At 39.2% G+C, this 12,027-nt stretch overlaps 1 long non-coding RNA gene across 1 annotated transcript in view; it reads left to right on the forward strand.

Moving 5' to 3' along the window:
• The first annotated feature begins 11,515 nt into the window (after positions 1-11,515).
• Positions 11,516-12,027, forward strand: part of LOC119418123 — a 1,988-nt gene continuing 1,476 nt past the window's right edge. Inside the window, exon 1 of the long non-coding RNA XR_005187176.1 lies at positions 11,516-11,699. This is a non-coding gene — a long non-coding RNA (uncharacterized LOC119418123). The remainder of the gene's footprint in view (positions 11,700-12,027) is intronic.

Here is a 12,027-nt window from a genome sequence, read left to right on the forward strand (position 1 = left end):
GGAATGACCAGCCTCACCATTGAACCACTCGTAGGTCCTTTACAATCTGTTATAATATATAGATTAATGGACACAAGCCCCTTTGTTGGTATCCAGGAGTGTTTTGGGACTAACTGACTGAGTTCTCAGCAACTCTGGAAATCAGAGAAAACCTGGAAAATGACTTTCACATTTTCCATACAAGGAAAACTGAGGGGATTTGAACACTGATCTGCTGATTAAAAGATGATTTTCTGAGATTTTGACATGATCATATATTAATGCTAGTATTCTAGTATCGATGAGTCCATGTTCTGCTTCTACAGTGTACGTTAGGCCTGTCACGATAACAAATTTTGCTGGGCAATTAATTGTCTCAGAAATGATTGTGATAAGCCATAATATTGTTAGAAATGTGTATACTTACTCTCATCTCTGAATGTCACTCTGCCCACCACCTATGCTAAGTTCTGAGCTTTTCAAGATTTATTCTGGGAAAATCAGGGAACACAGAATTTAATTTTCATGAATTACTGGGAACCCTAATTGAGGCCAAAACAAAACAAACAAACAAACAAAAAAGACATAAAAAGGACACTTTGTGACTAAATTGCTGCAAAAAATGACTTTCTTTTGCAGTACTGTCACAGTTTTCTGCAATTGGTAATTATATGAACCCAAATGTACTGTACCACTGCAGTGATTCCCAGTAATTTAATGTACTTTCTCTGAATTTTGTGTCTCCAACCAGTTGTCAACAGCTTTAACATTAACTTTAGTTAAAGTAACGTCCACATGTCAAGTCTGAATATTTCACAGGATGAATCTTGAATTGTAAATGCAATGACAGCTTTTAATTAAGGTTACAGCTAAGTTAAAGCTGTTATCATGTTTAAACTGTTTCCCTTTGTCTTTATTTTAACTGTCTTACAAAGCACGCGTTCAGACAAAAGTCCTCCCTGAAGTTCTTTTTTATATTAATGAAACACTAAGATATTGTGGACGTACATTGCCTTCATTTAGTAAGTTCTGTCTTAGAAAACAGAAAGCTAAGCGCATTATCTTGCTGCCCTGATAATGGTTAGCCTCTGCCTTTTCTCTTAGCATGAAAAGCTTTCTTATCTGCAGTGGGTCACATTTTCATTGCTGCCTGCCAAACTCTTCTGTCACTACTCCAAAAGCAGACATTATTTTGATTTATAAATATATCAACTCAGCTCTTTGTGCCTCAACACACTCAGATGAAGAAACATTGTCATGGGAGACACAAACTCATGTAGACACCAACATGCAGATGCAGTCCTGGTGTTTTGCAATGTGAATCCAGACAATTTTCTTCACCTCACTTGGCCCCTTCAGGCACCATAGAAGAGAGTTTTGTTTCAGTTTGAATCCCTTTAAGGAATAGGGATGCTATTGAGTGATGTATGAGAGCAGAAAGAGCTTGGCATTACACTTTATTCTTACCTGTAATAATTTTTTCCTCCAGCGCTCATCCCTCTCCCGTGCCCTCCTCTCGTTTCTTTTCCCCTGCTCATTTTCCCTCGCAGTATGAATTGATTTGGTCTTATTATCCTACACACCTGCCATCTGCTTTAGCTCCACATCCATCTCTTTCACGGAGAGTTCAGTTTATTTATCTGCTCTCGTACTAACACATATGCAGACACACAAAAAGATGCACCCATCGTATCTCTTGTATCGCTTGTATTTTTCAAAAACGGAAGCTGAACTGAGACACAGACAAAAAGTTCACTTACAGCTCAGTATTTTATCAGCTTATCATTCAAACTACAAACCTGCCAAAAAAAAGGGATTTGTGAGACATTAGGACACAAGATGACCATTGCAAAACTTCATTCCTGGTGAGTTTTATAGAGCCCGACCTATATGGAAATGTTGGCTATCGCCGATACGAATATTGGGAGGGAAAGGCTAATGCCGATAACAAATATAATTTTTAATGATTAAAATGAAACATTTTTGAGCTTTGTCCACCCCATCTACGTAAACAGCTACTTTTAAACCTGTTTTAACACTTGTAGTCTTGAAACAGTCTTCATGCATTCACATGCTCTATCCTCCACTATTCACCATAAAGTTATCATGTGATTACAAAAATATAAATTAAACAAAAAAAAACACTCTTCCCTGTTCATTGTTTAAACAGTCAGCCATGCATGGTGAAGGCCTAATTAGTATTGACAGCTGTTGCGTTTTTTTCTTTTCTTTCCAGAGCAGTAAAGATTTCAGACAAACAATACATTTCATTGCGGATGACAAAGATAATATTACCAACACTGGTATATATATTTACTGCTACATTAGATTTGTTGTTCTTGATTACGTTATCCAAGGCAATAGTCTATGCTAGGTTATCTTAATGTTAGCTTGCTAACTTGCGAGCAGGTTGGAGGATTGCAGAGAATTTATTATTGTTCATTTTTGAATTTTATTTTACAAATCAGTTACAATGAACTTACAATGCTCTGTTCAACAAAATAGACTACACAGTATTGCTCCCTGCTTCGGCTGTGCTGTGAATGAAAGTGAAAGTTAAAGTGGCATGACCATGACTTGAGGGTAGTCTGTATGCACTTGCTTCTGGATACATTGTAAAATTATGCCTTTTGCAAGTAAGGACATAGCTGGTTCCAGCATTTTAGGGGTGAAAATTAGAAGTGTTTATCTATCCATGTATCCATCCATCCATCATCTTCCACTTGTTCCAAAGTCGGTTTGCGGGGCAGCAGCTTGAGCAGGGAGGCCCAGACATCTCTGATCATAGCCACCTCTTCCAGTTCTTCTGGGGGGACCACAAGGCATTCCCAGGCCAACCGTGAGACATAGTTTCTCCAGCATGTCCTGGGTCTTCCCTGGGGTCTCTTCCCAGATGGACATGCCTGAAGCACCTCCCTAGGGAGGCACCCAGGGAGCATCTTTACCAGATGCCAAAACCACCTCAACTGGCTCCTCTCGATGTGGAGGAGCAACGGTTCTACTCTGAGTCTCTCCCAGATGACTGAACTTCTCACCCTATCTCTAAGGAAGAGTCCAGCTACTCTGCGGAGGAAACTTATTTCAACTGCCTGTATCCACGATCTCATTCTTTCAGTCACTACCCAGAGCTTGTGACCATAGGTGAGGGTAAGAACGTAGACTGGCTGGTAGACAGAGAGCTTTGCTTACAGCTCAGCTCCCTCTTCACCACAATGGAAGTGTTTATATTACTGCATAATGGGACAATTATCACCAATACGATATGTCCCCAGACACCTATATTGTCCTAAAATATCGTTCTTACCGATATATAAATCGGGCTGTAGGTTTTTTCTTCTAAATTTGTTTCCAAAAAAGGTAGTTTAGATCAGTGGTTTCCAACCCTGATCCTTGAGGAACATCACTCTGCATATTTTAGTTGTTTCCCTGCTTTGACACACCTGATATAAATGAATGGGTGCTTAACAGGCTTTGGCAGAACTTCACAAAGTAAAATAAAATCTCATCAGGTGTTTTATAAATATATTGACGCAGCTGCTAGAGGAAGACAGGGTCCAATTGCAAGAAACACGTCTTCATAGACAGGCAGGAGAGAGTCACCTGTCAGACCCCTTCAGGGATGATGTCACAGTTACTGGTAGCAGGGCAGCTGCAGTGGAGAGCTGTGCTTAGCATGGTCAAAAGGGTAATCCAAAAAACGAGATCCAAGAGTTGAAGTGAGGGTCGAGCACAGAGGGTCAGAGTTCCAAAGACAAATCCAAAGGGGTAATCCGTAAGTCAAGATCCATGAGCCAGAAGGCGTAATCAGCAACAGGGTCAGAACGGCAAGTCAAGAGCAGATAGGGAGCAGGCAGAATGGTAAATCCACAAAACAAGGCATGGGGTTGAAATCCAAAGAACAAGGCATGATTGTCAGGCATAAAACAAGAACTAGATGGCTGGATATTATAAACCAAGAATGGTACAATAATCTGGCAGAGGTGAATGGTGGGAGGAGTTCCTAAATAGATGATTAAAATAGATGATGAAATAGACGATAAGGAGATAATTGTACAAAGAAGGATTCTTCATAAAACGAAGAACATTATAGACAAACCTCAGCATCCTCTTCATCAGACTGTCATACAACAACAGAGTGTCTTCAGTCAGAGGCTTCTTCAGATCTGTTGTAGGACAGACTGCTACAAGAGATCCTTCCTGCCCACAGCCATCAGCATATAGAACAACTCTTTAATGAAACCAGAACGATGAGTTACAACAACATTTAATTTCCCTCTGGGATTAATAAAGTATTTTTGAATTGAATTGAATTGAAATAAGGACAGGAGCATGTGCAGTGAATCAGGGCTGATGAGCTGAAAGTGCAGAGGGGGCGTGGCAGAGCGACAGAGCATCAGATCATGGCATAAAGAGGCAGAAACATGACAGTTCAAGCTCTAATTGATTGTGTGAAAGATTAGTTTACATCTTTGGCTAACAAAATTATGGGAATTTTGCAATATGTATTTGTTTAAAAATACATTTTTTTTATTGTGTATTTATATGTTTTTTTACTTTTTGTATAAATAAATCCATCAGTCAGTGATTGTAAAAGATGACCACAGACTTATTTAATTTCAGCTTCTCTAATGTCTTTTTATGCAACAGAAGAGGCTTGTTGCTCCGCTTGGGAACTCCTGTTGCCTCTTCACAACATGCATGAAGCATGTCCACCTGAGCGCAGGCGTTGCTTTACAGCTCACATCTATGCACGCTGAAGCAGCAGTTTCACAGAAAGACACAAAACACCATGAGCTGAACACACATTACACAGCAAAATACATCTGTCCCTTGAATCCTGTATAATCACTCACAAAGCCTGATGAAAGCAGACCAATATCATTTGGCAATCTAGTTTTTTTGCAGGCCTTCAGCGTGATTGATTGATATAAAGGGAGACGATGCGTAATGCCGACACTGTCGGCTGTCCAATCCCCAGAAAGGATTTTGTGATTGATGGCCACCAGTAAGCACCGAGAGCTCTCACACCTCTGCACTGCACTCGCAGCACTCACTGTGATTACATTTAAGCGTGTGTGTGAGTGTGTGTGTATGTGTGTGTGATGAAATAAGTTTGCACGTGTGGAGTTGATTACACCAGTAAACCTCTGTCTGCTTGTGTAAAGGCAAAGGTACAGGCTGCCCCATGTGATTTTGTGATTCTATGTGTTTTTATGTGTGTTGCTGTGGAAACCCATGTGTTAGCTGTGATAATGTGGGACTAAGGAGGGGAGCAAGGTACTGAAGGGCAAGATAGGATGTAGCAAATAGGGATAGATGGAGGGAGGAGCGATTAGGGGACTGCTGTGGAAGGGAGAGGAAAAGTGTTCAAAAGACAAGGTCTAAGAAAGAGATGAAAATGTTTGGATTAACTCATGGAGGGGGGTGGGGGTGTCTCAGTCTACAGTATGATCACACAAGATAAGACTTCTTGGACCACACAGAAATTTATAAATGCATAAAATATCAAGAGACAGACACATAAAGTGATAATGGCTGAAAGAGAGACTGTGGTTTGGAGCAGGACAAAGCTGAGAGCTCATTAAATAATTTATCAATATGCATATAACTTTTATGATTTCAGTGTCGAATGAAATTTACCAGCGGTTTTGCTTTTATTGCATAAGGAGAAAATTCATGTAGCAATTATTTGATGAAGAATTATTTTTAAACAAAATGTATTAGATGCATTTAGAAGTCATAAAGTTTTGCCTCCTTGCCATAAAACCTTTGAAAAGGCGAGATCATTGATTGTTTCCATGAACACTAGAAATTTGCTTAATTTTCAGCCCAAACTTATCACTTCAAGCTACTTTTACCTGAAGGGTCTGACTAAATTGATCTTTCAGTAAATTCTCAAAGATCTCAGGAGATTTTCTGCATAACTTTTTTGTGGTGTTTTGAAAACTATTGAGAAATCCTGACAACGTTTGGTTGCTCATTCGTCTCTGTCTTGTGTAACTAAACCTGTGTTGTGACTGTGTGAAACCATTTTATGTGATTCAACAGATGCAAAATAATAGCAATTTATATCCAGATATGTATCGGTGCTCCTCTACAGTGTTGTGGATTCATGTTAACTTGTAATCCAGAGGAGAAAGCAGGCTCCGACTCTAGAGTCAGCATTTTGTGGATTCTGTGACCAACAAATTTAATCTTTTATACTTTTGCTTCCATTTCAGAAGCAGGTGGTAGTTTTCAGTTTTTGTCAGAGGGCTGCAGGCCAAACACAATAATATAATACATGAAACGCAAATACTTCTTTAAGTAAAGTCCATTTATTTATTAAACAGTTATTTAACCTTCCATTCTGTAAAAAGCACATTATAGAACACAAAATATAACTAATAAATCCATCCATCCATCCATCCACTATCTTTACCCACTTCCTTTTTGGGTCACAGGGGTCACCGGTGTCCATGTCCAGCCATCACTGTGTGAGAGGCAGGGGACACCCTGGACAGGTCTCCAGTCCATCACAGAGACATATAGAGACAAACAACCAGTCACTCTCTCACTCACACCTAGAGACAATTTAGAGTTACCAATCAGCCTAACATGCATGTTTTTGGTCTGTGGGAGGAAACCGGAGTACCCGGAGAAAACCCAGGCATGCACGGAGAGAACATGCAAACTCCACCCAGAAAGGCTCCCAGAGTGGGATTTGAACCAGGAAAACCTGCTCGCTGAGAGTCAGCAGGTCTACCAGTTGCGCCACCGTGCGGTCCTAATAAATAAAAAATTAAAACAAATATTGAAATGTTAGCATTTCAGTATAATTATATGTAGCGCAAAATGTCAAAAAATGCATGTCCAACAGCAACACAACTTAACAATACTAATAAGAACATACTTTGTAAACAAAGATTCCCATATATAGGGTAGTCACTGAGCCAACTTTTCCATCTAACATTATAGTCAATGGATGGAATGGCTGAGTGAAAACACATTGATTATTCAAAGAAAATTTAAATATAGTAACGAGGACTGCTTGGCGGGCCAACTTTGGCCACTTAGGGCACCTCTGATCTAAACCATAAAATTTAATTACTGCTAAACATGTCCTAAAAGTTCAGCTAGTTGATGCTTCATATGGATGTTTTCTGTTACTGATCATCAAGAGTAATATAGATTTAATGTACAATGATTTACTGGGACATCAACAGAATCACCATAATTCAATGTGCTTGTGCAGATTTATATTAATTTAGTAAATGTATGAGGCAGTAGAATGATGCTAATAAATAAAATCAATTTACATTTGATATTGCAACTTTTAAATCCTGAATCATGCTAAACTAAAAACATTTTGCTTTTAAAACTACAGCCAGATTATTTTTTTGTTCACTAACACATGTCTCAGGTCTCTCTTGTAAATGAATCCTCGAGGCTCAATGGGATTAACCTGTTTAAATAAAGGTTGAATGAATGTTCAGTACAAGTAAGCCTGTTCAAATCTCACACATTTTGAAACATTTCCAAATGTAGTGTCTTCGGCTTTATTTATTTGCGTCACTCACAGCACATCGTGTTTTGTGCCAACAGGTTTGTAAAAAGTATAGCCTGACCCGCAGCAGCAGTTTCTCCTCTGATGTAAAGCTTAAGAGGCTTCCAGATTTAAAATGCCATAAAGGGCCCAAGTGCATTTTGCCTGACTGTTCCTGTAGAGTAAACACACAGAGAGAAGCTTTCACGTCCACATGCACCCTCGAGCTCTGCCCCACTCACTGTGAATGGCCAATAATCAACGTGGCCTCAGTGATAGCAGTCGTATAAAATATGGCTGCATCTTCTGCTTCATAACGACAAGCGGGAGGAAATAAAGTGCCAGGCGTCCATTGATGCTATGAGTGCCACAAGCACAATGAAGCTTATTTAAATAAGGCGACAGCTATAGCCAGTAGTTCAATGTTGGCCCGGACACTACACGTCCTATTTACCTCTCCCATTCAGGCCGGGACACAGAGTTAATGCAGCTTTGGCCTTTACCCAGACACAATAAACCACACTCTTCTTATTGTCTCTTAACCGACTGAGAGAACAGAAATAGTTTGTGCCAAGAAGCTGGAATTGTTTTTAAAACTACATTTTGATGTGCATAGGAGTTCAATTTTAGCTCGTGAGCTAAAACACACGCTGCTCCTGTAGGGACACACACGAACACAACCACCAATGATGTGGTTGATTTCATTCGCCTCCCGTGTGGGTTTTTCTAAGAGATGGAGAGACCAGTATCTGCTTACCAATCTGCGCATGTGTGTGTGTGTGTGTGTGTGTGTGGTCTTAATGTTTCTGAGCCCGCTGGGCGTCCATCTGTGGGTTTATCTGGTGTCATTTCCACATCTTCCCTTACACACTTGTGCACACACACTTACAACCGAAAACACATTTGTTGCACGAGACTAACAAAAACGGCATGCATTAAACATGCAGTCACACACATGCACTTAATACACAGAAAATAGGAGTCCCTGGGTACTATGAAGGCACTTCCTAATTCTTATTACTTATCGTACAGCAGCTGAACTACACACACACACACATTTTATTCTCATAAAAGCACTGCCCACATAGATGGGCCATTAAGATATGAGAGGGTACGAATGGAAAACCATTGGTGGGCTTATAATTCATTTACAGATTGACTGAGGAGAGATACTGCATTTGTGTGGGTGTCTTGAATAGTGACACAGAAACCGATTACGAGAAGGATGAAATGATGGAAGCGTAGGGCAGGCAGAGGAGAAAAAAGGAAGGGGAGATAATGGGAAAGAGGGAAAGTTGCATACGGAGTGCAAGAGGTAAGAAAGAGGAGAAGATGAAAGCAATAGGTAGAGAAGAAGCAGAAGAAAGCAAGACAGAAAAGACAAGCTTGTAATGGAGGAAAGAAGAAAAGAGAAACCCCGGGAGAGACAAAAAGATAAAGAGGGAGGGAAAAGGCAATAAGAAAAGGAAGCCAATGCTATTAAAGGAGCCAGTAGAGGAAAAGCAGGAGAATAAACCATTTTAACAAATTGTACAAATCCACGTAGGTATTTAAAATCACTGCAGTGATGCTGTTAACTGTAAATCTCTGTGTACGAGCACAAGATTTTACTTCTAAGAAAATTTATAATAGAAAAAAAAACAGAGTAAAACTTCAGAAATAAAAAATCCAATGTATTCACAGAAATATTTCTTTCTATTATCTATGATCATTCAGTTTTTAACACCCCCTCCCCCCCAGTGGTTTCTTAAGTCTCTGAGCTGATAAAGATATTACAACAAATCGAAGCTGTTGACTCTGTTTTCCCCAGATAATAACAACCTGTCTTTGCTATGACTAGATTAAAACAGAAGGCAATCTGACAGACAGACAGAACAGAGGACAGGAAGAGACATCTTTACAAGGTAGCAGCAGTGGGACAAATGTCCAGGCGAGGGCTACAATCGTCTGAATCACATTTACCGGTGTTACACCTACCCCTGCTCAATATACACACACACACCTTTTGGCCCTTAATTCAAAGTTGCAAAGAGTAGCTGCTAAAATGTTTCAATGCGATCGACAATACTGCTTTCAAGAAGTCAATGTGCCATCAGTTGTCAAAAATTATTTTTTCTAGACAGATATAACATTAATATGTTAGGCTGCCTTCAGGCCCAAGCCCCCTTTGCAAAAGAGATCTGTGTTCTCAATGGGATTTGCCTGGTTAAATAAACATTAATAAATAAATTAATATGCAATATTAAACTAGCTAGCAATTCAGCAACAGATCTTGCATATAAGAAAAAAAATCACATCAGAATGCACTAAATGAGACAATACAATAGTTTTTGTGGTAGTTATAGGCTGGGCCATATCATTTACGATATTACCGGTAAAAAACCTTGCCCTGGAAAATTAATTATATCATGATATGCTAATGTTATGACATAAATACGTAATTGTTTCCCCTACCATTATACAAGCGGGGTGCCGCACCCCATTAACAGAACCAACCGCACCACCTACTGAACTAAACTGCGCACTCCCCCCACCCCCACCGCGCAATACTAGCTAAATAAAAAGCTAAATGTATCGCTCATGCTGCCTCTTCCCCCATGCTGACCCCCCCCCCCCCCATGCGCTCAAAAACTGCTGGTACAAACAGCGCGCAACTCACCAGTGTTCTTGCCACTACCCCCCAGCCCCGCTCTATGCGAGCTGGATGAAGGTGGCAGGCTATGGCAGGTCAACTGTGTCATTAATAGCCACTTTTACTTATTATATGACACAACGGCATGCCATACAGCTCGAGTGCCATCTAGTGGCTGAAAATGGTAGTGTTCAATATTTTCAGTGAGAATGAATATCTCAGCAAAAAATGTATTTATAAATACAGGAAACAAATCCATAAAAATGTTGCTTTGGCGTATAAGTTGCTGGGCATGCAAATTATGCAAAAAACTGTGACTTATGCCCCTTTTCCACTGTCACAGAGCGTATCAGATCAGTTCGGGTTGGTTCAGATCGGTTCGGGTCTGTTGTGTTTCCATGTACATTTCTGGACCAGCTCTGTAGGCGGGGACTAGAATCCAACTCGTCTTACCACCTGGTGGCGGTAGTGCTCCCTTAAGCTACTTACTAGCCACCACTAAACGTATTAGAAGAAGAACACACTTATGGCAAGCCCTTTTAACATAAAATAGGATTCACCACGCTTACATTCCAGATATCTGAAACTGAGTTTTGACTAGACATATTAGTTATTTAAGATATCTTGAATTGCATTTTGACTAGTCAAAATACTCATTTAAGATATCTCTAATTACATTCTGACTAGTCATAATGACGTCAGATTTACCATTGAGTTGTATGGAGGCTTCAATTCAAGATATCTTGAACTGAATTTTGACTAGTCAAAAATACAGTTCTAGATATCTCTAAGTTAATTTTGACTAGTCATTATTTGCTTTCAAGATATCTCACTTTTAGTTCTGACTAGTCATAATTACAATTAAAGATATCTTAAATGACGTCATTATTCAAGATATCTTAAATGTATTTGTAGATATCAAAAATGAAGTTTTGACTAGTGCAAATTAAATTGTAGATATCTTGAAAGCAAATAACGACTAGGCAAAACTAACTTAAAGATATCTAGAACTGTACTTATGACTAGTCAAAATTCCTTTTAAGATATCTCAAAATGAATTCAAGATATCTTGAATATTTTATCATGTAGACGGCTTTTCTATTTAAGATATCTTGAATTCACATTTTGACTAGTCAGAATGACATTCAAGATATCTTGAATTGTTATTCTGACTAGTCAAAACGTCACAGATTTACGTAGCATTTTGGCGGAAAAATCATAAGACATTGTAGCCCTTTTATTTTATAATCTGCAAAATCAGGTCAGTCCAACACAACGCTCGTATTTTTTAACATGATTTTTAACGCGGCAGCTCGGATTATTTATTATATCTGCAACAAGAATACTCTTTTGCGACGTCTTTTTCACCACAACCGGAAACCGACACTTCCTGCTTTGCGAGTCTTTTCACTAAGGAGACATGGCTCTCTTTTCAACATCTTTGCTTAATTTGCCAATCTTTTCTTTCACTGCTGAGGAGGAAATCGCAGCGGCGAATTCTCGAACTAATAAACTTAAAAGGATAAAAGTTCTTCCTTGAAGAAGATCTCCACAGCTATCAAGGTAAGAAAAGACGTAGCTTAGCAAGCTAACCGTTAGCTACAACATATGAAGCGCATAAACATCGTAATAAAGAAGCCTAATTTAGTGTGCTACATTATTTGGAGTGTTTGAGACAGACATGATATAAAATCTTTAATTATATTTTTATGAGGTTCCATTAGTGCCAAACATATGTTTATGTGTGTATGTAGCGTGCTGTGTATATGTAAGGTGATGTGTTAAGTGAATCCACCTATTATACAATCTACTACTTGGTTTAAAACTAAATATGTTATAACAAGTATTAATTATATATATGTGTGTGTGTGTGTGTGTGTGTGTGTGTGTG

The sequence above is a fragment of the Nematolebias whitei genome, chromosome 12 (genome assembly GCF_014905685.2).
Source record: "Nematolebias whitei isolate Nwh7 chromosome 12, NemWhi1, whole genome shotgun sequence".
NCBI classification, from domain to species: domain Eukaryota; kingdom Metazoa; phylum Chordata; class Actinopteri; order Cyprinodontiformes; family Rivulidae; genus Nematolebias; species Nematolebias whitei.